Source organism: Chiloscyllium plagiosum, chromosome 16, assembly GCF_004010195.1.
Source record: "Chiloscyllium plagiosum isolate BGI_BamShark_2017 chromosome 16, ASM401019v2, whole genome shotgun sequence".
NCBI classification, from domain to species: Eukaryota; Metazoa; Chordata; class Chondrichthyes; order Orectolobiformes; family Hemiscylliidae; genus Chiloscyllium; species Chiloscyllium plagiosum.
In genome coordinates, this window is record NC_057725.1 from 54,355,148 (window position 1) to 54,377,392 (window position 22,245).

The 22,245-nt window shown below is 40.8% G+C and overlaps 1 non-coding gene and 1 pseudogene across 1 annotated transcript; both read left to right on the plus strand.

The window, feature by feature from the left end:
• The first annotated feature begins 6,219 nt into the window (after positions 1-6,219).
• LOC122558144 lies at positions 6,220-6,326 on the plus strand. Its single transcript, XR_006314045.1, has one exon. It is a non-coding gene; the product is annotated as a U6 spliceosomal RNA (small nuclear RNA).
• A 1-nt stretch (position 6,327) lies between these two features.
• On the plus strand, positions 6,328-6,491 carry LOC122558138 (annotated as a pseudogene).
• The last annotated feature ends 15,754 nt before the right edge of the window (positions 6,492-22,245 follow it).

The window sequence follows — 22,245 nt, forward strand, 5'->3', positions numbered from 1 at the left end:
GGTAAAAGAAAAAAAAGAAAATAAACAGGAATGTCACTGCCCTTTGATGTGAAGGGCACTTCTTGTCACTGAAAGAAAAAAAAGAAAAAAAATAAATAAAGAAGTGGGAATGGATATACAAATTATATGGAAAATAATAGGAAAGAAGATTCTTCAATCAAAAGACTAATATTTGTAAGTCTGCATGCTTGAGGATCAAACTGAAACAGATAAGGAATTCCATTGTTTTGAGGCTTTGAGAAAGAATGAATTAGAGTAACAACTTTAAGCAGAGAGCATGACACAGAAGAGGCTGGTCCTGGTTTAATGTGTTAGAAATTTTGTTGATTCACAATTGTCAATGTTAGATCGACATGATTTTAGGAAGTGTCTCCAATTTAAATTACTTCAGCTCACAATTTGAACCTTGAATATAGTTTGGAGGTAATTAACATACCTGGGCACTCGAGATGTTTCTAGACAGAATTTGAAATGGTTGTCATCCCACTGAGGTACAACTAGGGAGCAGAATGGTGACTAGTTGAGGAAAGTAAGGAAAGGTAGAATGTCCAAAGTAATCTAACATCACCAATAAGATTGTAGAACTTACTTCCTTTGAGGTGTATGAAGCTTTGGGAATGAACATCAAAAGGATTACATAGACATCAGAAATACAGGAGATATTCTTAAAGGGGTAAGGATAAGTCTGCAGATCGAGGAAGGTATCGGGGGGTTGGGGACATGTGGAAAATTATTGATAAAATACAGAAGTCAGGAATTAATTTGATCCTCACTGCACAAAGGAAAAAAAGACTGATAAGTAACAAATCCAGCTAATCAGCTGAAGTTTGATTCTAATTACTTCTCTTTGTATGGAGTTGTACTTGGTACAATCAGTTGAATCAGAAATGTTTACAAGGCCACATAGTCAGGGTGGGAGCATTTGGATTTATAGGGTTTGAATTTGCCAATATAATGAGCATTGAACTGGAGCATGCTTGTGTTCCTTATCATCAAATTATTATTTTTTCAAGAGTATTTTTAAGTACATATTTTGCATGTGTTGTGTGTTTCATTCATCTGTGTTCACTCAATCTCATTATATCGTAAAATCTATTGATTTTTAGGAACAGAATATGTAACCATAAGTAAAATTTATCCATCTACCTGGGTTAAGTACCATTTGCAGAAGTTTGGTCTATTCCCTGAGAGACTTCCTATCCATTTGCAGAGACCTGAGTTTTTCTGCTTCTGTGACACACTGAGTTCTTGGCCCATGTAAAGGCTGCTTGGACACTGTCAATCCTTCTCTATCTCCACAAACTACCTGTCATACAGCTCATCTGAACTTAACTGCTTTAATGAAGCAAATGGGATTCTATTCTTTAGTGTACAGCATTTGACTACAGTTAATTTAGAGGCTTATTTATCTGACCCCTTGGATGTAAGTGGTCAGCACTGGCAAAACTGAAGTGGCAGCAGTAAAACTGTCCAATTGACAATCTGTGCTGTACTACTGGGTAATACATGCACAATATCTTATAAATGTGCCTCTCTGTTGCAGCTCTTCTTTGATAATTACAGCAGTACCTTATTTGTCTGTCTTCCCTGTGCCCGGTCATATGTCTCCCTTATATTACATTCCTCCCTATTGATATTGCCTCCAGGTCAAGGGTCACCAGATCATATGAACCAGTATTTCTTCTTACTCAAGAAGGTTGCAATTGATTCTTTTACAATTGATACAAACTCTTGTCAGTCAATTTTAAACATTTTAAATTATTACAGATTTCACAAACATTTTAATGAAATTATAAATGTTCTTTATTGCATTGGTTCTGGGTCAAATGTCATCACAATCCTGTAATTGTTTTTCCATATGACAACTCACAGAAAAAAGAAATGTGCTCAAATATCCACCTTTGGGCTTTTTCTAGACTACTGAAGCAATCCTGTATCACATGAATTATCTCTTCCCTATATTCCAATTTAACTCACTCTCTGAAGGATTTGTGATTTTAAATTTTCTTGGAGGAATAATATCTTTCTGCATTGTTGTATTTAACTATTGTTGTTTCTTTTATTTAAATGATTTACTTAAAGCTGTCACAGGATTATTTGTATTATTTTGTAGATGCAGCTGATTTCTTTGATCGGTGTTTTAAATTGTGCTGAAAATGTGTTGCTGGAAAAGCGCAGCAGGTCAGGCAGCATCCAGGGAACAGGAGAATCGACGTTTCGGGCATAGAAATAATGCTTTATTATTAATAAGCTTTGCTTAAGCAAGAATGTTTAACTTCTATCTTCATACTTTCCTTTTCAATTATTTTCTTTAATACTATAAATTAACGTTTCAGTGTTTCAGAACAATCTCCAATTTTTGTAGAAATAAATATTTCAAACATTTAAAGATCGTTGAAATGCTTTAAAATTGCTGCATTTTTATTTTCTCCCAAGCTTTTCTCCTGAAAAATATTAGCATCACATTATTAATTAGTTTTGCCTCACTAAGTTTCCCTTTCACTCATCCGTTGAGTAGAGACTTAATACCAAGAATTCCTACAAGAAAGTCAGGGCAGTTGCCCAATGGCTCCTGTCCATTATTTGCTCCTCCAAGCCTTTATCTTGAAACCCCAGTGCCAACATCTTAGGGTGAGCTCCATGGACAGTGACACCAGTCATCAAATGGAACCAAGTTGTTGACCAGGAGGCCACAGTCAGTCCTAAGAGTGAGCAGAATGGAGGTCAAGGTTGTTATCAGAGGACACTGTTGTATCGGGAAGTGGGGAAATTCAGTGCTGTATATTGGAGACAGCAACCTGGGATGCAGTGGAGACAAAGATGGTGAAGGGGGAATATTTGACATATGAATTGAAGGGAAGACTATAGGACCTGGCAGGACATTGGATACTATAGGCGCAAGCATCATTGCAGTTACTGTAATCTTGATGAGGGCCTTATGCATCGTGATGATGGACAGGCCAAAACTGTAAGGACAGGCTAAGGAGATAAGAATATGAGTTGCAGTTGCAATTCAAAATGGTGTATGGGGAACATGTGGAGGATCAGTTGTGATGTGCTGTCCATGGAGTGACAGATAGAAGGAAAGATGGGGCTTAGGGTTAGCTTTGATGACCAGGCTGGGCCAGTGACTCACTGTACCAAGTGGAACTTCTGTTTCCTGCTATGCTCACACAATTCCTCAATGCAAACTGCAAACTGCAAATGGCAAATGGCTTGCGCTTGGAGGAATAAGTGATGAATGGGAGTCCCTGAACAACTGGTCTGACTTTCATGTTGGAAATTCTTGGTTTCTAGTCTCTATCTCTATCCAGTGGATGGGCAGAATCAGTTTCTTTTCTGTCCCAACCCTGCAGGTTCTACTTCTGAGTGATGGGAGACTCTTCAAGGGGCAATTGCATCAATAATGCATTTGCATAGTATAGATTAATGTCATTTGCATTTATAGTATTATGCATGTGAAATGCAAGCAGTGTCCAATTGCATGGGCTGCAAATCCTGGCCATGAGCAACCTTGGCCATATTATTGGTCTTTATGCCTTCATCACAATCTTCTCTGTAAAGAGGTAACCACAGGTAATATTGAAAGTGGCACTTGAGGGTCACAATTCACAAAGATAATCCAAAATTTCTTAGGCTGAACAGGACCACGGAATTGACTCCTATCACAGTGAACTATAAGTGTTCTACAACATGCTGTTATTTGCATCAATGCTTTTCTTGGGTAATTTGAGGCTGGAAGACCAAAATCTCGGGACTCATGAAGACTTCCAATTGCCTGCTGTCTCTTTGTCACATAACTTCGCATTGCCTTCATCAGACTAATGTCCAACCTCATGTATTGGCATACCACCGCTCTGCTGCTGGAGGGCTGACGAGATGGAGGAAAATGTTAACCCATCATTTTTGAGTGAACTGAATGCTGACTGCTCACAATAAAAAAGGACATGTTCAGATTATTCTGCTCCCACCCAGGTTCAGTGCAAGCATGGCTGATAGATCCTGTAAAAGGATGGGTTATGGAAGTTTTACTGTGACACAACAAAAGCACAGAGAAATGGTGGAGGAACAGATGTACCGGCAAGCCGAGGAATAACAGCAACATCCAGCAGTTGCTAAGCCACCTGTTAATGATCCTTACAGAAAGTGTGAGATGTACAGGAAGACTAGCATCTTTCATCTTTACTCCAGAAAGCACAGTGCCAGGACAAGCTAAAGACGTGCTGGGACACTGTCACAGTACCACGTCAACTGCTGGACTGGGAGCTGCGACATGATGGAGTGACTGTTAAGGTGACAGCTACGTTGAACTTTCAGGCAATTAGAGAGCTGTGTGGGATCTACCCACAAATGTATCAAGGCCGTTACCTTTGATGCTATTTGTGCCCGATCACACCATTTTATTTCATTTCCCCGTGATGAGGTCAGTGCTGCAACCTGGGCAGTGGGTTTTAGCAACAGAGCTGTCTTCCCCAGATACAGGGCAGGTTTGGATTGTACACAGGATGTGTTGAAAATATCCTATTATAATGCAGCAGAGTTCATTGACAGGAAGGGATCCAGTCCAACAGTGTGAAGGTCACAGATGATCATCAGTAACACACCTCAGAAGGTACCCTGGGAGTTGCCTAAATCGTTGAGAATGCTCATCTTCCTACTGCGATTGAGGGGACAGATGGGTGGTTATTGGGAGACATTAACTCAGCAAAAGCAGCTGATGATGCCATTGCATAACCACCACCTGAGGCCAAACGAGAAAAAAATGCAACCATGCTTCGACCAGCACCATGTTGGATCAGAGGGTAGGCCTGAAGATGAGTGCCTGAAGCTTGGTTCAGCCTTGGGGTTGGCGGGGGTTGGGGGTGGGGGTGGGTGAGGGGTTGACAATACAGACTGTATGACAGAAATTGCTATGTAGTTCTTGTATTCTGTGCCCTGAACAACTGGAGGAGACAAAGAGGGGATATGTGGTGGAGGCAGGTAAAATCACAAAATTTAAAAGGCACTTGGATGGTAATATGCATAGGAAGGGTTTACAGGGATCTGGGCCTACTGCTGGCAAATGGGATTAGGTCAGATTGGGATGTCTGATCAAGGTGGGTGAGCCGGACCAAAAGGTCTGTTTCAGTGCTGTACGATTCTATGATGGAGGCTGATGATTTGGGAGAGCAGGAGCAGTCTCCTGAGGAGGGAGATGAAGACATCAAGCAGGAGGAACGTCATCTTCTGCAGGAAAGGTACGCATACCAAATGCCTTCTTCACTATCCTATCTATCTGAGACTTCCAAGGAACAATGAACCGGCGCTGCAAAGTTTCTTTGTTCAGCAACTTTCCCTTATATTGAGATTATAAGTCCTGTCCTGATTTGCCTTTCCAAAATGTAGTATCTCACATTTACCTAAATTGAACTCCATCTACCACTCCTCAGTCCATTGGCCCATTTGATCAAGATCCCATTGTACTCTGGGGTAACCTCCTTCATTGTCCACTACACTTTCAATTTTGGTATCATCTGCAAACTTACTAACCATATCGCCCATATCTCCCAAGAGTAGGTGATATTTTGCTCCTTCTCTAGTAGATATATCCACAAACTGAATCAGAAAATTTTCTTATACACACAACAAATTATTTTACAACCAAGCCCTTAACAAAATGACAGGCCCAGTCTATGTTTGCAAAGTCAACATCCCCTACCATTACCACCCCATTATTCTTACAGATAATTGAGATCTCCTTACAAATTTGTTTCTCAATTTCCCACTGATCATTGGGGAGGTCAATAGTATAATCCTAATCAGGTGATCATCTCTTTGTTATTTCTCAGCTCCACCCCCAAATAACTTCCCTGGATGTATTCCCAGGAATATCCTCCCTAAGTACAGCCGTCAGGTTATCCCAAATCAAAAACACCTCTGCCATCCTCTCTTGCTCCCCTTTCAATCCTTCTATAGCATCTAGTGGGAACATTTAAGCTGCCCGTTCTGTCCATCCCTGAGTCACTTCTCTGTAATTGCGCTGATCTCCCAGTCCCATGCTCCCAACCATGCCCTGAGTTCATCTGCCTTACCTGTTAGGCCTCTTGCACTGAAATGAATGCAGTTTAATTTATCAGTCCTACCTTGTATAAGAGGAACAAGAGAGAAGAAAGAAACTAGCTGCAAATATAAGAGGGAATCCATGCTAATCTTCTCTGTATCATTCAAATTTTAGTTTATGTGCTGCCGAAGTGAGCACATATACTAAACTTGGAACAATAAAGAACAGAACAGCATGGTCCCTGTGCAAAGATGACAGGCAGGTTTGTGAAACATTCCATTTTTTTTATCACTTCTCGATCTTTTGGCTCACAACATGGTAGTTGTCAGTTTAACATCTGATATGTCCCTTATCTGGGTTCCATATATTAAATTCACTTTTGGGGCAGGAAGATGGACCACTCTATGCATTGACTTGATATTGCAGTGTCTCAAGGAACAGTGTATTCAATGTTCGCAAAGTTAAAAACAGCTATAAAAGAAAACTAAAAGTCTTCTATAGACATATAAATAGTGAAAAGGTGATTAAGGAAGGGGTGGGGCTTATTAGGGACCGAAAGAGTGATGTACCCATAGAATTAAGGGGTAAGACTGAGGTACTAAATATATATTTTATATCTGCATTTACCAAGGGAAACAAATAAACTATCTGCTATGTGTCTGCTAATTCCACCAACCTATCCATATTCCGATGCTTCCCATGTTGTGGTGAAAGAGAAGATAGTTCAACAGTTGTAGAATTGTAGAATTTTGCAGTACAGAAGGAGGCCACAGCAGCTACCCTGGTAGTCCCATTCTCCAGCCCTTTCCAGCTCTGTCTTGAAGCCTTCTGTGCAATCCACCTTCACCACTCTCCCTGGCAGTGCATTCCAAATCCAAACAGCTCTCTGAGTAAAGAAGTTTCTCCTCAGCTCACTCCAGCTCTTGAGTTTAAAATAGATAAGGAGGAGGTTTGGAATAGGCTGTTTGTACTTAAAGTTGATACAGCACCAAAATCAGAAGGCTTGTATCCAAGAATACTGAAGCAAGTGAGATTAGAAAATGTGGAGACGGCGGTCATAATTCTCTAATCTTCGGTACACTTGAATGGTGGCAAAGAAATGGGGAATTGAAAATGTTACACTTCTGTTCAAAAAGAAAATGTAAAGAGAAGCCCAGCAACACAGGTCAGTCAGTTTAAGCTCAGTGGTGGGGTAGCATCCCGATATGATAATTTGAAACAAAATTGTCACTTGGTCAAGTATGGGTTAATTAAGGAAGGTTAGCACAAAATTGTTAATGGCAAATTATGTTTAACTGACTCTCTTTAGTTATTTTAATGCATTAACAGATATAATGCATTTATTTTCTCTGAAAGTTTTGAGCATCCTTGGAACGTTGTTACTGAAAAGGTGGAGGAAGCAGAGATATTGAATATTTTAATGTAGAAGTGAACAGATTCTTGGTAAGCGTGGTGACAAAAGATCTTCAAGGATAGGTAGAAATGTGAATTTGGAATTAACATTAAATCTTCTTAAATATCAGAGCAGTTCAAGTGTTTGAATAGCCTACTCCAGCTCCCTTTATGTATGTTCATATGTTAATGGAATAATGTGTTTAACATGATATACATGGATTTCTAGAATGCATTTGATACAGTACACACTTGTGCACAAAACATGGAATAAGAGAGACAGTAGCAAACTTAACATGAAACTGGCTGAGTGACATGAAACTGAGAGCAATGGTTTCTGGTTGTTTTCAGACTGGATGAAAGTTTGTAGTTGCATGGGTGGCACAATCCTCAGGCATTGGTGAGGGACCGTTGGCCTTTCTGATATGTATTGATGACTTATACATTGGTGTACCAGATATGGGCGGCACAGTGGAACAGTGGTTAGCACTGCTGCCTCACAGCACCTGAGACCTGGGTTCAATTCCTGCCTCAGGCGACTGACTGTGTGGAGTTTGCACGTTCTCCCCGTGTCTGCGTGGGTTTCCTCCGGGTGCTCCGGTTTCCTCCCACAGTCCAAAGATGTGCAGGTCAGGTGAATTGGCCATGCTAAATTGCCCGTAGTGTTAGGTAAGGGGTAAATGTAGGGGCATGGGTGGGTTGCGCTTCGGCGGGTCGGTGTGGACTTGTTGGGCCGAAGGGCCTGTTTCCACGCTGTAATGTAATCTAATCTAATCTAATATAACCCCAAACCTTTTGGATGAGGTAAAACTTGGAAATGGTGTGTAGTAAGTAGTGTAGAACTTTAAAAGGACATACCCGAGTTGGTGAAGTTGGCAGTAATTGCACTGGAGCAGACAGTGAGGAGCTGCTGCTTGAACTGCTGAGTTCATGAGGTGTGAGCATACTCATAGTGCTGCTAGGAAGCAGGTTCAAGAGTGAAGCAAACATCTCGTTCCAAGCTAGGACAATGTGTCACTTGAAGGGGAACTTCCAGATGGTGGTGTTCACAAACATCTGCTGCTCTTCTCCTTCTAGATGGTCACAGGTTTGGAAGGTGCTGTTGGAGGGGGAATTACTGCAATGTATCTTGTACATTTTACTACAGCAGCCGTTGTGTGTTAATGGTGAAGAAAATAAATATTAAATCTAATGGATAGGGTGTCAAGTAAGTGAGCTTTAAGCTTCGTGAATATTGTTGGAGTTGCTGTCATCTGGACAAGGTGGACAGCATTCCATCATATTCCTGAACTGCATTTTGGAAGGCACAGGGGAGTCAGAATATAAGTTATGCAACACAGGATTCCGAGCCTCTGACCTGCTGTCTTTGCTCTAGTATTTATACGATTGTTCCACTCCATTGCTGCTTAATGGTAAACCTTAGGATGTTGATAGTGGGAGGTTCAGTGATGTTAATGACATTGAACCTCAAGGAACGATGGTTGGATTCTCTCTTGGTAGAGATGGTCTTTGTCTGACAATGTGTGACATAAAGTATACTTTGCTGCATTAAAAGCTAAAGTCTGGAGATCATTCAGGATATCATTACAGCATTCGAATAGGGGCTACTTCTGTATCTGTGGCGCTGAACTTTGTGCAACCTTCATTAAACAGCCCAGCTTTTGATGTTCCGATGTTGGGAACAACATTCATGATGCAGCTGAAAATGGTTAGTTTGAGGACATTACCCTGAGGACCTCCTGTGGAAATGACCTGGAGCTGAGATGGCTGACCTCCAACAGGCATAACCATGTTCTTTTGTAGCAGAAACGACACTAACCAGTGAAGAGCTTTTCCCCTGATTCCTGTTCATTCCAGATTTGCTCAGGCTCCTTGATACTCAACTAAATACGGTTTTTATGTCAAAGACATCACCTCACTTCCTGTGTACAGTTCTTTTGTAAATATTTGGATAATGTGGCCCTGAGAGAACCTGATGAAATACCAACTCACGTCAGTCAGCAGGTTATTCCTTGGCAAGTATAGCACTGACAGTGACCTCATCCACCACCATACTGACTATTGAGAATGCACTGAGAAAGTGGTACTTGACTCAGGCTGAATTTGTCTTGCCCAGGACATGTTTTTCACACTGTCAGATAGATGTCAGCCTCATAGCGGATCTGAACAGCTGTCTAAGGACATGGTTAGTTTTGGAACACAAATCTTCAGACTTCTTGCCAGAATGTCATAAGGTCCATCGACTTTGTGGAATCCTGTGCCTGTAAGTATTTCTTGCTGTCACTGAGTGAATCAATGTGGTTGAAAACTGGCATCTGAAATGCTGGGGAACCACAGGAGGAGGCCAAAATGGATTATCCAAGCATTTCAGCCTTATGGTTTGTACTAATATGCTAGCTCTCTCATCATCGAGGCTGGTGACATCTGTGGAGCCTTCTTTTCTGTTAGCTGTTTAACTGTTCAGCACCATTCATAACTGGAAGTGGCAGAAGTTTTATTTATTCTTTCACGATTATGAGTATCACTGCATGGGCCAGCATTTATTGCTTGTCCCAGATTGCCTGTGAGAAGATGGTGGTGAGCTGCCTATTTGAAATGCTGCACTCCAATTGATATAGGTTTTGATCTGATTTGTTAGTTGTTGGATTATCCCAGGATTGAGAAATTTCAGTTACCTTGATAAGTTGTTGATGTTGGAGCAGGTTTCTTCGTAGAAGAGGAAATTTGAGAAATTTGAAAGAGTTATTTAACATCATGAGAGATCCAGACAGAGTAGAAAGGGAAAAAAATCATTCCACTGGTGAAATTATCAAGTACACAAAGTACAGATTTAAGGTAATTAGGAAAACAAACAGTGGCAACATGAGGAAAAATCTATTTACACAGTCAGTAGATAGGATTGGAATGTATACCTGAAAGTACAATGGCATTATGTTCAATCAAGACAGTCCAGAGTGAATTGTGTTGTAATCTGAAAAGGGTTACAGATAGAGATCAGGGGAATGACACTGCTTGAATTGCCCTTATTGGTGATAGTGCAAACATTACAGACTGAATGGCCTCTATCAGTGCTGTAATCATTCTGTGATCTTGAAGTCATGGGGGAACTTGAATACGCCAATTAGAATTTGAACCCACAGTTGGGAATGGGAAGCCACTGTGGATCATTGAGAACACAGGTAATGAGTGAATGGGTGAGTAAGGATACAGAGCTTTGGACGATCTCAGATTCATGAAAGATAGAAGATGGAGTTCATTTAACCAAAGGTATAAGTGAGGGTTTCTGGAGCAAATGAACTGAAACATGGGTGGTGATGTTGCAGAGGTTGAAATAGGTTGTCTGAATAATGCCTTCAGTGAACAGGAAAAAAACTGGCAGATGGCGTTTAATGTGAGGAAATATGAAATTGTTCACTTTAGCAGAAAAGGCAGAGACTTAGTTAAATGGTGAATGACTGCAGAATTCCAAGGTGCAGGTGATCTAGGTATCCCTATGATATGCCTATTCTTACGTATAAAGGTACATTGAATAATTAAGAAGGCTGATTGCATTGAATCCTTTATTACAAAAGGAATTGATCACAAAAATAAGAATGTTCTGTTTCCATTATACACAACATTAGTGAGGGCATATCTTAAATATGTAGTTCTGGGCTTCTTATTTAAGGATGGAAGTAAATTAATTAGAGACAGTTATTAGATTTGTACCTGGAATGAAGAAATTACTTCTGAGGCTGGACAGGCTGGAGCTGTTTCTTCTGGTGTTAGAATGATTGAAGAACCCTAAACTATTTGTAGACATCTTTCATTTTTAATCCCTAAATATGTTTTTTAATATAAATAGGGACAGCTAGAGAGGAAATAATTGGATGTAATGTTGCACCTGTGAAGTATCAGGGAAACTTCAAACGGGGTGAGACTTAAGAACAAGGTTAATGAGAGATTTGACTACTTCATTCTCAACAGAAAGCAACCTCTTGCAAACAGCAGTTGTGCCTTATGACATAGTCAAATGATGCTGTGGCTCTGTTCGCCCAGCTGGAAGTTTTTGTTGCAAACGTTTCGTCCCCTGCCGCTTCCGGTTGTCAGTTTCAGCTGTCCGCTGTAGTGGCCGGTATATTGGGTCCAGGTCTATGTGTTTGTTGATGGAGTTTGTGGATGAGTGCCATGCTTCGAGGAATAAATGCCGGAGGAAACACCACAGAAGCGCTTCACAGGAGGCTCCCAAGCACTGAGGATGTCACCTAGACAGGGGACGAAACGTTTGCAACAAAAACTTCCAGCTCGGCGAACAGAACCACAGCAAGGAGCACCCGAGCTACAGATCTTCTCACAAACTTTGAATAGTCAAATGATATCCAAAGAACTCCAAGATTTGGATGCAGATTCAGTGTGGCTTTGAAAACAAAGTGCAGGTGTGATTGGGGGATGGGCAATAACAGTTAAATCCGCATTTAAGCTGTAGCTAGATTCAACATGCAATCACTATTGTAGCTCAAAGCGTTGAAACAATTAAAGTGAGCAGTTTCCAAACCTTGACATTGTGCCCTACACATTTACATCTAAGTCATCAAGACACAGTTCCAACACCACATCAGCTAATACTCTCCAGATCTTGCAAAGAGATCTGTCTGAAGACAGACTATAAACTGATTGTCATGTGTTACCTGAAGAAACGTCATTTTCCTCCAACAACGTACTTTACTGTTATTAAAACCCAGGTCTTGTTAAAGTACAAATGAGGAATCAATTTGTAATCTTGCTAATCAATAGAAACTAGAGGGTTTCCTGCCCATCGCGAACTAAAATCACAATCTGCTGCCTTTTGCAGTGGAGCAAAAAAGTGCCTTTATATAATTTATACTAAAACAATAAGCTCTGCTGTTAAATGCTGCTAAAGCTAGCCAACTTGCATTGGTCACAATTGGGGCTTGCATGTCAATAACAATTGCCTAGTTGGCTGGACGGCTGGATTACAATGCAGAGTGGTGCCAACTGCGTGGGTTCTAATCTTGAACTGGCTGGCATTACCACTCTCCTCAACCTCTCCACTCGCCTAAGACCCTCAGGTTAAACCACCATCAGTCGTCTCTCTCTCTCTCTCTCGTCAGAGAGCAGCCCCCATGGTCCCGAAGGACGGTTCTTTAAAGCTTAATGGTTCTCGATAAAAGACGGGTTTGTCTCTTCTCGGATATTATGCCCAATTCTAGGAACACAGAATATGCAGCTCTCTCTCTCTCTCCAAGAAGGAGGTGAAGTTGAAGGTTGGTTCAGGAGGAATTCAACGTTGACAATCTTTCAAGTGGAAAAGGGGTGATGTGTAGCCTGATTGCCTACGTTTTACTTCGTCTATTTCACCAAATTGGCTATAAATATAGAAGCCCCATTAGTGTGTGTGTGTGTGTGCGAGAGAAAGCACATCATTGCGTTTCTATCGAGATTTTGATGTACAATTACGACCATCGCTAGAAGGTCTGTCAAAATACAGCTGTTGCCTCTTTGATCTGAAGCTCAGAGTGAATGAGTAATCGCTCCAAATCGTACCTTATTGCTGTACTATACATGTAATTTGTCAAAACTGACAAATTGCTGAGGGTGCTTCGGGGCGATCTGTGTGCAAATACTTGTTATCCTTTTGTGCATGGACACTCTGACTCATGCAGGGTGGTCGGTTCCTCCACAGTCTGAACGCCCTTTTGTCTCCCATTTTCCTTCATTAGTAGTGCCATTAAACACTACTGTTTCAAAACGGTTCTTTATGGAGAGAAAATTACACTTAAGTAGGGCTGAATCGATGCGGACAGGAAGAGTTCCTGCCGGCTTTGTTCACTGTCTGTAGGTCGGCGCTGACACAGCCTGGTGTGTGTGTGTGCCGCTCCCGGTATATTGGGCCTCATTGATTGGAATGTTCTTAACTGCTCTCTGTAAACAGGCAAATCTTGCTGTGAGGAGTTTGTATTGAGACTTCACGTTCCTCACTCCAATATTTAAAGCCTGTTGTTTCAGTAAACTTCGGTAAAGGAACTCTATGTCTTAACAGTTTTACCAAATTTTCAAGGCTGCTGATAAAACGGACAATACACTACACACCAGTACATTATCGTTTAACAGTTGGCTTAATCAAATTTCTAAATGTAGAAAGCGATATAAGCGAGTGGGTAATATTTTCTACACATTATGTTAAAGAAACGTGAAACTATTAGTGAAGTGATTCTGTAAAAACAATCTGTAATTAAGACATTTATCCCTACTGACATCAGTATATAATGAGTGTAGCAGTCTTGGACTTGACACTGAAATATTACCGTCACAGTCGATGCAACAGATCGGCGAGGGTATTTGATATTGAACAATTAGAAAGTTAACCTCTTATTTTTAGCTTGGCTGTCAATGTTTTTTTTCCCTGTTTTGTTCGTAATTTTACGGCCCCGAATTGGCCCGGTTTGTGGTCACGTTAGTGAGTGAGTGAGAGAGAGAGATCAAAAGTAAAGGGTTGAGAGTCTATCTCGGGTGTTCCCGTCAGAACTGAAAGTGCTGTTCGCCTCGGGAGCCAGAGAACGAGACTTTCTCAGAGGTGTCGTCGTTCGGCTAGCTCCAGTAGAGCACCCCGTCAGAAAACGTTTCCAACACCAGGAGAGGCAGAGCGGACCACGTGTAACCTGAGAGTTCTGTGCGTATAATAAAGATGGAGAGATCAGGTGGAGCCCAGTCTTAGAGACACTGATTGCAAGTCGCTGTTGGAGTCCGTTTCTGATGAGGAATACGAAATCTTACAAAACCAATGAAGAAGAATTAGAAACAAAATTGCTGGAAAAGCTCAACAGGTCTGGCAGCATTCTGTGGAGAGAAATCAGAGTGACCTGCTGAGTTTGTCCAGCAATTTCTGACTTGCAGCATCTTGCAGTTTGTATGGGGAATAATTCGCCACTGTTGAATTGTAGCGAGGAGCACCCTGAACTCAGCAAAGTCCCACAGCCAGCCAGCAGGAGAATTCGTTGAGGGAGAAATATTGAGCAGGACCCCGGGTGAAATCGCACCTTCTCATGAGGAGACCTCGATTTAATCTCTCATCTGAAAGATGGGCACTCGACTTTCTGACAGTGCTGCACTCCACCGGCACTGCACTGCAGTGTCCCCACTCAAATCGCTGGAGTGGGATTTGAACCCGGCCGGACCCGGCTCTCTCAAAGCGACATCAGGGAACCGCAGCTCCAAAGAGCGTGCCAAGCCCCGTCAGGGAGCCAGCATTTCAGTTATTTACGGAAACAGAAAGTACTGGAGAAACTCAGCAGGTCTGTCAGCTAGACCCCTTGTCTCCTTATTTCAGATCGGTAGCGTCCCCGCTCTTGGGGGGTGGGGGGGGGGGGGGGGGGGGGAGAGAGTGGTCTCTTGCATGTTTGTGGCACAGCTGAGTGGTTCAGCTGATCAGGGGAGAAAGTGAGGACTGCAGATGCTGGAGATCAGAGTCAAAAAGTGTGGCGCTGGAAAAGCGCAGCAAGTCAGGCAGCATCCCTGGAGCAAGAAAATCGACATTTCGAGCAAAATCTCTTGATGTATATTTGGTTTGGCTGATCAGAAGAACCCAGGGAGCGCCAGTGTCTGCTGTGAGTGGGGGATGGGGAGCAGCAGTTTAATTCATTGAGGTATAATTGCCTGTTATTAAAACATGTCTCTGGCTATTTGTGATGGTGTCTTTTTTAAGGGGCGGCAAGTATACAGTAATACAGCAAACTCGGCTTGCCTGCAGACTGTGACACTGTAATTATTAACGCTGAAATCAAGCAATTACATTCGTTGTTTCGAAATCAGAGGGAAAATTAGGTACAGCACTACTTTTTCTGCTCAAACCTTCAACGAGTGCCAGCAGTTTATCGTCCGCCAATCTCTGTCACTGTATGTAATGTGTTATAAACCCGAGGTAAATATTCATATGTGGCTGAGGAGTACACGTGTGTAACAGTCATAGTTCAACTTCGAGAGATTTATGTAACGCATCGTTGGCAGACCGGCTTTAATTACTACAGATTACATTGTCGATTTATCAATGGAGCAATCATTTACGGTAATAACTCTGGTTCCTTCCTGTATATTTGGTTCACAGATTAATTTTCCAAGCGCTCACGTTGGGATCCATAGTCTGTTTAGCACACTGCAAGTTGTGTACACAGCAAAGGTTTCCGGAAGCCTCATCGCTTTTAATCTGCCTCTGTGCTTTCTAAACTTTAATGAAACTGAACCTATATATAAAAAAAGCTTGCATTCGGTTGGCATCTTTCATGGCATCGAGGCATCTAAAGTTCTTCAGAATAGAGTTAAAAATCACACAACACCAAGTTATAGTCCAACAGGTTTATATGGAGATACAAGCTTCCAGAGCGAGCTAGCTACCTGATCAAGGAGCGGCGCTCAGAAAGCTAGTGCTTCTAAGTAACCCTCAATGCAACACCAGCACCTCCACTTCAGAATAGAGATAGAGTGCTTGTGGCTGGTGTAAAGAAAACAATTTCCCTCTCCATGTCAGAAGAATGAAAGAGCTGGTCAGTGGCTTCTGGAAGTAAGGTGGAGGGCACGGTCCTATCTACATCAATGGTGCTGAGGTGGAGGTGGTCAACAGTGTCAAGTTCCCAGGAATAATGATCAGCAACAATCTGCCATGGTTCACTCACGTTGATGTGATAGTCGAGAAACAATGCCTCTACTTCCTCAGCTGAAGAAAATTCGGCATGGCCGTAAAGACTCTTTTATAGATGCACCATAGAAACCATTCAATCTCGTTGCATCATGGCTTGGTATGGCAACTACTCTGGCAGACCATAAGAAACTACAGAGAGTTGTGAACACAGTCCAGTCCATCAGGCCAGCCAACCTTCTATCCATTGACATCAACAACAACGACAACAACAAAATCAGCAATTGCTGGAAAAGCTCAGCAGGTCTGGCAGCATCTGTGGAGAGAGATCAGAGTTAACATTTTGGGTTGGTGATCCTTCCTCAGAACTTCCATCCATTGACTCTGTCTATACATCCCACTGCCTTGGGAAAGCAGCCAACATAATCAAAGACCTCTCCCACCCCAGGTTCCAACCTCTTCCATCAGGCAAAAGATACAAAAGCTTAAACACACATCCCAACAGATTCAAGAACAGCTTCTTCCCTGCTGTTATTAGACTTCTGAATGGACCTATCAATTTTCAAATTTAATGTTGACCTCACTGTCTGTGAACCTTCTTTGCAGCCATAACATTATAATCCTCATTCTGTTCTATTACCCTTTTGCATTTTGTATGGTATGATCTGCCTGTACTGCACACAAAACAAAACTTTTCACTGTACCTAGGTACATGTGACAATAATAAATCAAATCACATCACAATCAATGAATTATTTGTGAAGTGTATCCACTGCTATAAAGTAGGCAATGCATGCTGCCCCGTAGCATTGAGAGAATGACCAATCGGTCTTTGCTGTTGCTGATTACAGAATAAATATTGGCTGAACCCTCAAAGAACTCCCTCATTGAAATAATATTGTGAAGTGTTTGGGTGATCAGCAACAATAGTTATGAGTCTATTTTAATGTTGTATCAGAAAGATGGCAAATGCAACATTGCAGCAGTCCCTCAGCACGTGCTGTCAGAAAGGATCAAGTTCTGGAAACTCCAGATTGGTACTGAAACCACAATCTTCTGACTCAGAGAGTCCTACCAGACAACTGAGAACTGACATCCTGAACAAGTCTGTATTTTGAGGCACAGTTTAACTTCTTATGTTAAAAAAAATCTAAATACCACTCATGTAGCACAGTAGTATTTTAAAATTCACCATTTATTATGCATCACTTTATAATTAAACTGCTGACATTTGTGACATTAATAATCTTGGTGTGCGCTTTCTTTATTTGCTTCATTTCTTTAAACCACATTGAAATTTATGTGCCATTTACATTCTCACAGAATTTTGTTTTTGGACAGGTGGATTTTGCGGACAAATGTTTTTCTCCTCCATGGTTTTCTTAGCAATTTTTATAGATGCAGCATAGAAAGCATTTAATCCAGATGCATCAGAGCTTGGTATGGCAAATGTTCAACCCAAGATTGCAAGAAATAACAGAGTTGTGAATACAGCCCAGACCGAGACACAAATCAGCTTTCCATCCATTGACTCTGTCTAGACTCCCCACCACCTCAGGAAAGCAGCCAACATAATCAAAGACACCTCCCATCCCTTTATACTCTTTTCCACCCTCTTCCATTGGGCAGAAGGTACAAAATTTTGAAACCACTGACCAATTCATTCAAGAACAGCTTCTTTCAACTGTTACCAAAACTTTGAACAGACCTCTCTTACATTAAAGTTGATCTTTCTCTGTACCTTCTCTGTAACTGTAACACTATATTCCACATTCTGTTTTGTTACCCTGACATACTTACGTATGGTATGATTTGCTTGGCTCGTATGCAAAACAATACTTTTTACTGTATCTCAGTACATACAATAATAAATCTAATCAAATCACAAATTACCGAAATTTTGCAATGCAAACAATGCTCTTTTAAACCCAATTACCCATTAATGCAGTGCAGCAAGTTAAGGCTAGTACTTTAGAGTGTAAGGATCTTTTGAGTGATGAAATTTATGTCTGCACACAGTTAATTAATCCCTCCTTCCCAGAAAGGAACCTATTAAAACTGCAGAATCTCATTTCTGCATGTAGCATTTTGCTCTTACAGACTTTTAAAATTAATACTTTGCATTTTTTTCTTACTCTTTTTCCATTTCTTAATCCAATTTCTCCTCCCTCTCTGTTTTCTTTATCTTGGTTTGTCTCAAATTCACCCTATTCCCTTTTGTTAATCCTCTATTTCTCAATCTTTAAATCAAATTGGTTAAAGACATGGACTCTTAATACTCTGATAGGCCAAGATCCCTTCCGTGCTGTTTCTCTTGGTGTTTCATTACTAGTTTTTAATTACAGCAATTTACAGGTCGGGATATTTCAAACCGAAGGGTTCCAGGAAAGTTATAAATCATAAGGCATGCTACTGCAAATTCTGCACAAATAGTACAATGATATGACATGTCTATGATATCTTTGAGATCTGAGTGAAGCTGACTGCCAAGATATGGGAATATGACTGAGATTATAGAACAATTTATCAGTGCGCATTAAATTAACTACCAAGTAAATGGCCAAATGGCCTGTTTCCACGCTGTAGGGATTCTGTCATCTAATCAATACGGCAGAAGAACCTAATTAGAATTTGTAAGTACAATCATTTACTAGTTTTGGGCTGAAATTACCTCACAGGTTCTTTAAGGTCTGATCAAAATTAATACAAGAAGACACATGCACATTCGTATGAAGCAAATTTATTAGCTTAATCTACTTAATATGTATTAGAGACATATGCAAACTAATGAGCGAGTCTATTAGCTTAAACTACACTGTAACCTTCACAACAGGCTGAGAAACAAGTCCAGGTGGGCCCATGTGACAACACAACCTGACAGTTTTCACTTACAATTCAGTTTCATGTGGTTACCTCACAGTCAAAACAGGCTGCTTTTGCATTTGGCCCTTTTTTCATTCACTTTTCCATTTTATTCCAATTGCTCATTGTCATGGCATGGTTTGAAGATATCACTTTAAGTCCAACACTATAAACCACCTTCAAAGCAGATGGTCAAAACATTATGCAAGCCCATACATATTGTTCAATAGCTACAATTGGTTATACATGTGATACAGTTTACAGTCCATCACACAGAAGAAACAGGAATTAACAATAAGAAAACAAATGGAGGCCATAAGAGCAAAGGTACTGTAGAAGCTTTAGGTCACCACCCTTTATATTTGTCCTACCAATCATGCACAGAGTTCCTAAATTGTCTGCTATGTAGATCAGAGTGTGGTGCTGGAAAAGCACTGCTGGTCAAGCAGCATCTGAGGACCTTATGCTCAAAACATCAATTCTCCTGCTCCTTGGATGCTGCCTGACCGGCTGTGCTTTTCCAGCACTACACTTTTTGACTCTGATCTCCAGCATCTGCAGTCCTCACTTTCACCTGCTACGTAAATCAACTGATCATGGTTGTTCTGTTGCAAATGAGATAACTGTGCAAGAAAGACCCACAATTTCTTAAATGTCACATGTGGAAGAACCCTACTCAATCAATTGCTTTTGCGAGATGTGATTGTTGCCTCTATTCTTTAATCAGATAGTGTTTATGTCTAACTGCATCATAGATAACATAAATCTTGTCCCTTCATAAGTTGATGGGTGGTTCCTCTCTCTTATCATTAAGATAGACAGTATGAGTGCAGGTCATACACACGTGGTCACGGCCAATTTCATGAATGATTATATCATTGAGTGGTAACCTCCTCCATACGCAAGTACCCTTATTGTGCTGCAGTGTACATGGTTCAAAGATAGGGTTATGGAAGGGGCATACTAGGCCTTCTGGCCATTGTTCACAATCATCTTTCTGGTGAATTTGGTTGTTATCATCCAGTATTTGCCATAAAACATAGGTGTCCAGATAACATTAAAGTGGTTATTTCATGCCATTCTATCAAACCATATACTTCTAACAAAGTACAATGTGTTTGAATAGCTTTAGCACAATGAATCATCTGGGTGTAATACATTTTCTCGATGGTGCTTTTAGCAAATTTCCAAACCATGCTGGTCAGGAACCAATTTGCTAAATCGCTATGTGCTAATGGTTTGGTCCAAACAGCAGATAATTTAATAGCTTCCCTAATTTAGTTGTCAGTCTTAACAATCACATTTTATAGTGTCTTAATATCCATAAAATTTAATGCACCTTTTCCTGTTTTCAATAAGGCAGCAAACATTTCAATTTGTGTACCTTCTGCTTACGCTTCTCATCTTTTCCCACAGAGTTCCCTCACTCCACTCTCCAATACCATCTGAGTCTTAGTTTGGCCTTCTTTCACATACACTAACTGTTCTAACACATTCCAATTTCACCTATAAGTTTGAGTCCATGTACCACACAACTGCTGGAGATAGGGTAACTCTGTATCATCTGAAGGACTCATCCACTCATTCCACCATAACTCCCTCCAGACTCCAATTCCCCTCGTCTCTGTAACGTTTTGACATGATAGCCAATCACCTTTCCAATTTTAATTTTACTTCCTTTTCACTCATACCACTTACATTGTTTTCAAGTCAGTGTCTCTATGATTATGTGTCAGTGCCTTATAATTTAAACTACTTTTTTTGTGCTCTTCCAAGGCACATAACAATTTTGCTAAATAGGTGTACATGTCTGGGACCTGTTCTTCCATGCATTTTCACCATGTGTTATTTTCCTCAAGTTTGTTACTTCCGATGTAACAATTGCTTTTGCACAGTTACAGCGGTATCCCAAGATCACACTATGCATTCTTGACTATCAGCCGATCTTTCAAAAGATCAAGACTTGATGGAGAGTGGCTGCAAATCCTTCTTGCCTGGCCCTAATGTTCCATGCGGTGGTCAAATCAGCTACTCCAGCTCCCTTTAAAAAAAACTCACAGGTGAGGGGACACAAATCCCCAAGAGAAATCTATTAATTATCTAATTCTATCTGTAATTTGATTTCATTGGACGTATTCCATTTAACTACACCCCAGGTGAGTCTTGCCCATTTCCATCTGTTGCTATGTCCCTTTTTCCCTGTCACTATTCTTTTATTCTAAGTGTGACCCCCCAGTAATTTACCATTAAAACTGATTCAGGAGAAAACCTTGCTATCCAAGGTTTTGGACAACAAAAAGAAGCATGTTTTTGGAATAGCTTGAAAAGAGACAAACAAATATTTTTTATTGTGTTGTTTCAAGCATTGCCATATTTAGCTTGTTTGGTCATTCTTACCAAGCAGAGTTAAAAATCTCACAACACCAGGGTATAGTCCAAAAGGATTTCAACCAGGTGTTGTGTGATTTTTAACTTTAGAGTGGTGCTGGAAAAGCACAGCAGGCCAGGCAGCATTCGAGGAGCATGAAAAGCCCTTCATCCTGACCAAGGGCTTTTGCCTGAAACGTCAATTCTCTGCTCCTCAGATGCTGCCTGACCTGTGCTTTCCCAGCATCACTCTAATCTTGACTCTGATCTCCAGCATCTGCAGTACGCACTTTCGCCTATTGATTTCTAACTTTGTCCACCCCAGTCCAGCATGGCACCTCTGCATCATGCTTCCCAAACAGTGTATACAATTTTCTCAAATGTAACTCAAAGGATTATACTGGTCTTTCCTTCCTTCAAGATTATTTCAAATTCAACAACAAACACAAGTTTCTCCTGTGGACAGCCTCATCAATGTTTGTAGGCTGATAGCTTTCATTAGTGGTCAGTTAGTGTCTACCCAAACAATATTCTGATTTTTTTTTCACAAATTAAAACTACCTAGACTGTTTCCATTGGCTCTTGTTTTAAATTTTAAATTGAAGATTTAAACTTATTTGCCCTTCAAATTCCATTGAATTTCCCAATGTGAGTTTAAACTAGCAATTTATATCAAATATAATTGTATCAATTCCAATTTGAGAAACAATTACATCCAGGCAATTTTTTTAAACAGTGCTGATTTTTTGGAGATTCCAGAGATTGCAGTCACTTCGGGTTCCTCTGATTTCTAAGACTTTGTCTTCACAAGACTTACAGCTGCCTTGCTGTTTTCTTGAAACCTGTTCAAAAAACAAATGAACAAAATGTATTGTGGGTCTGAAAGAAGCCTAGTGGATTAATAATATCCACACAACCCAACTCACCACATAGAAGTTGTGTGAGATTTAAAGTT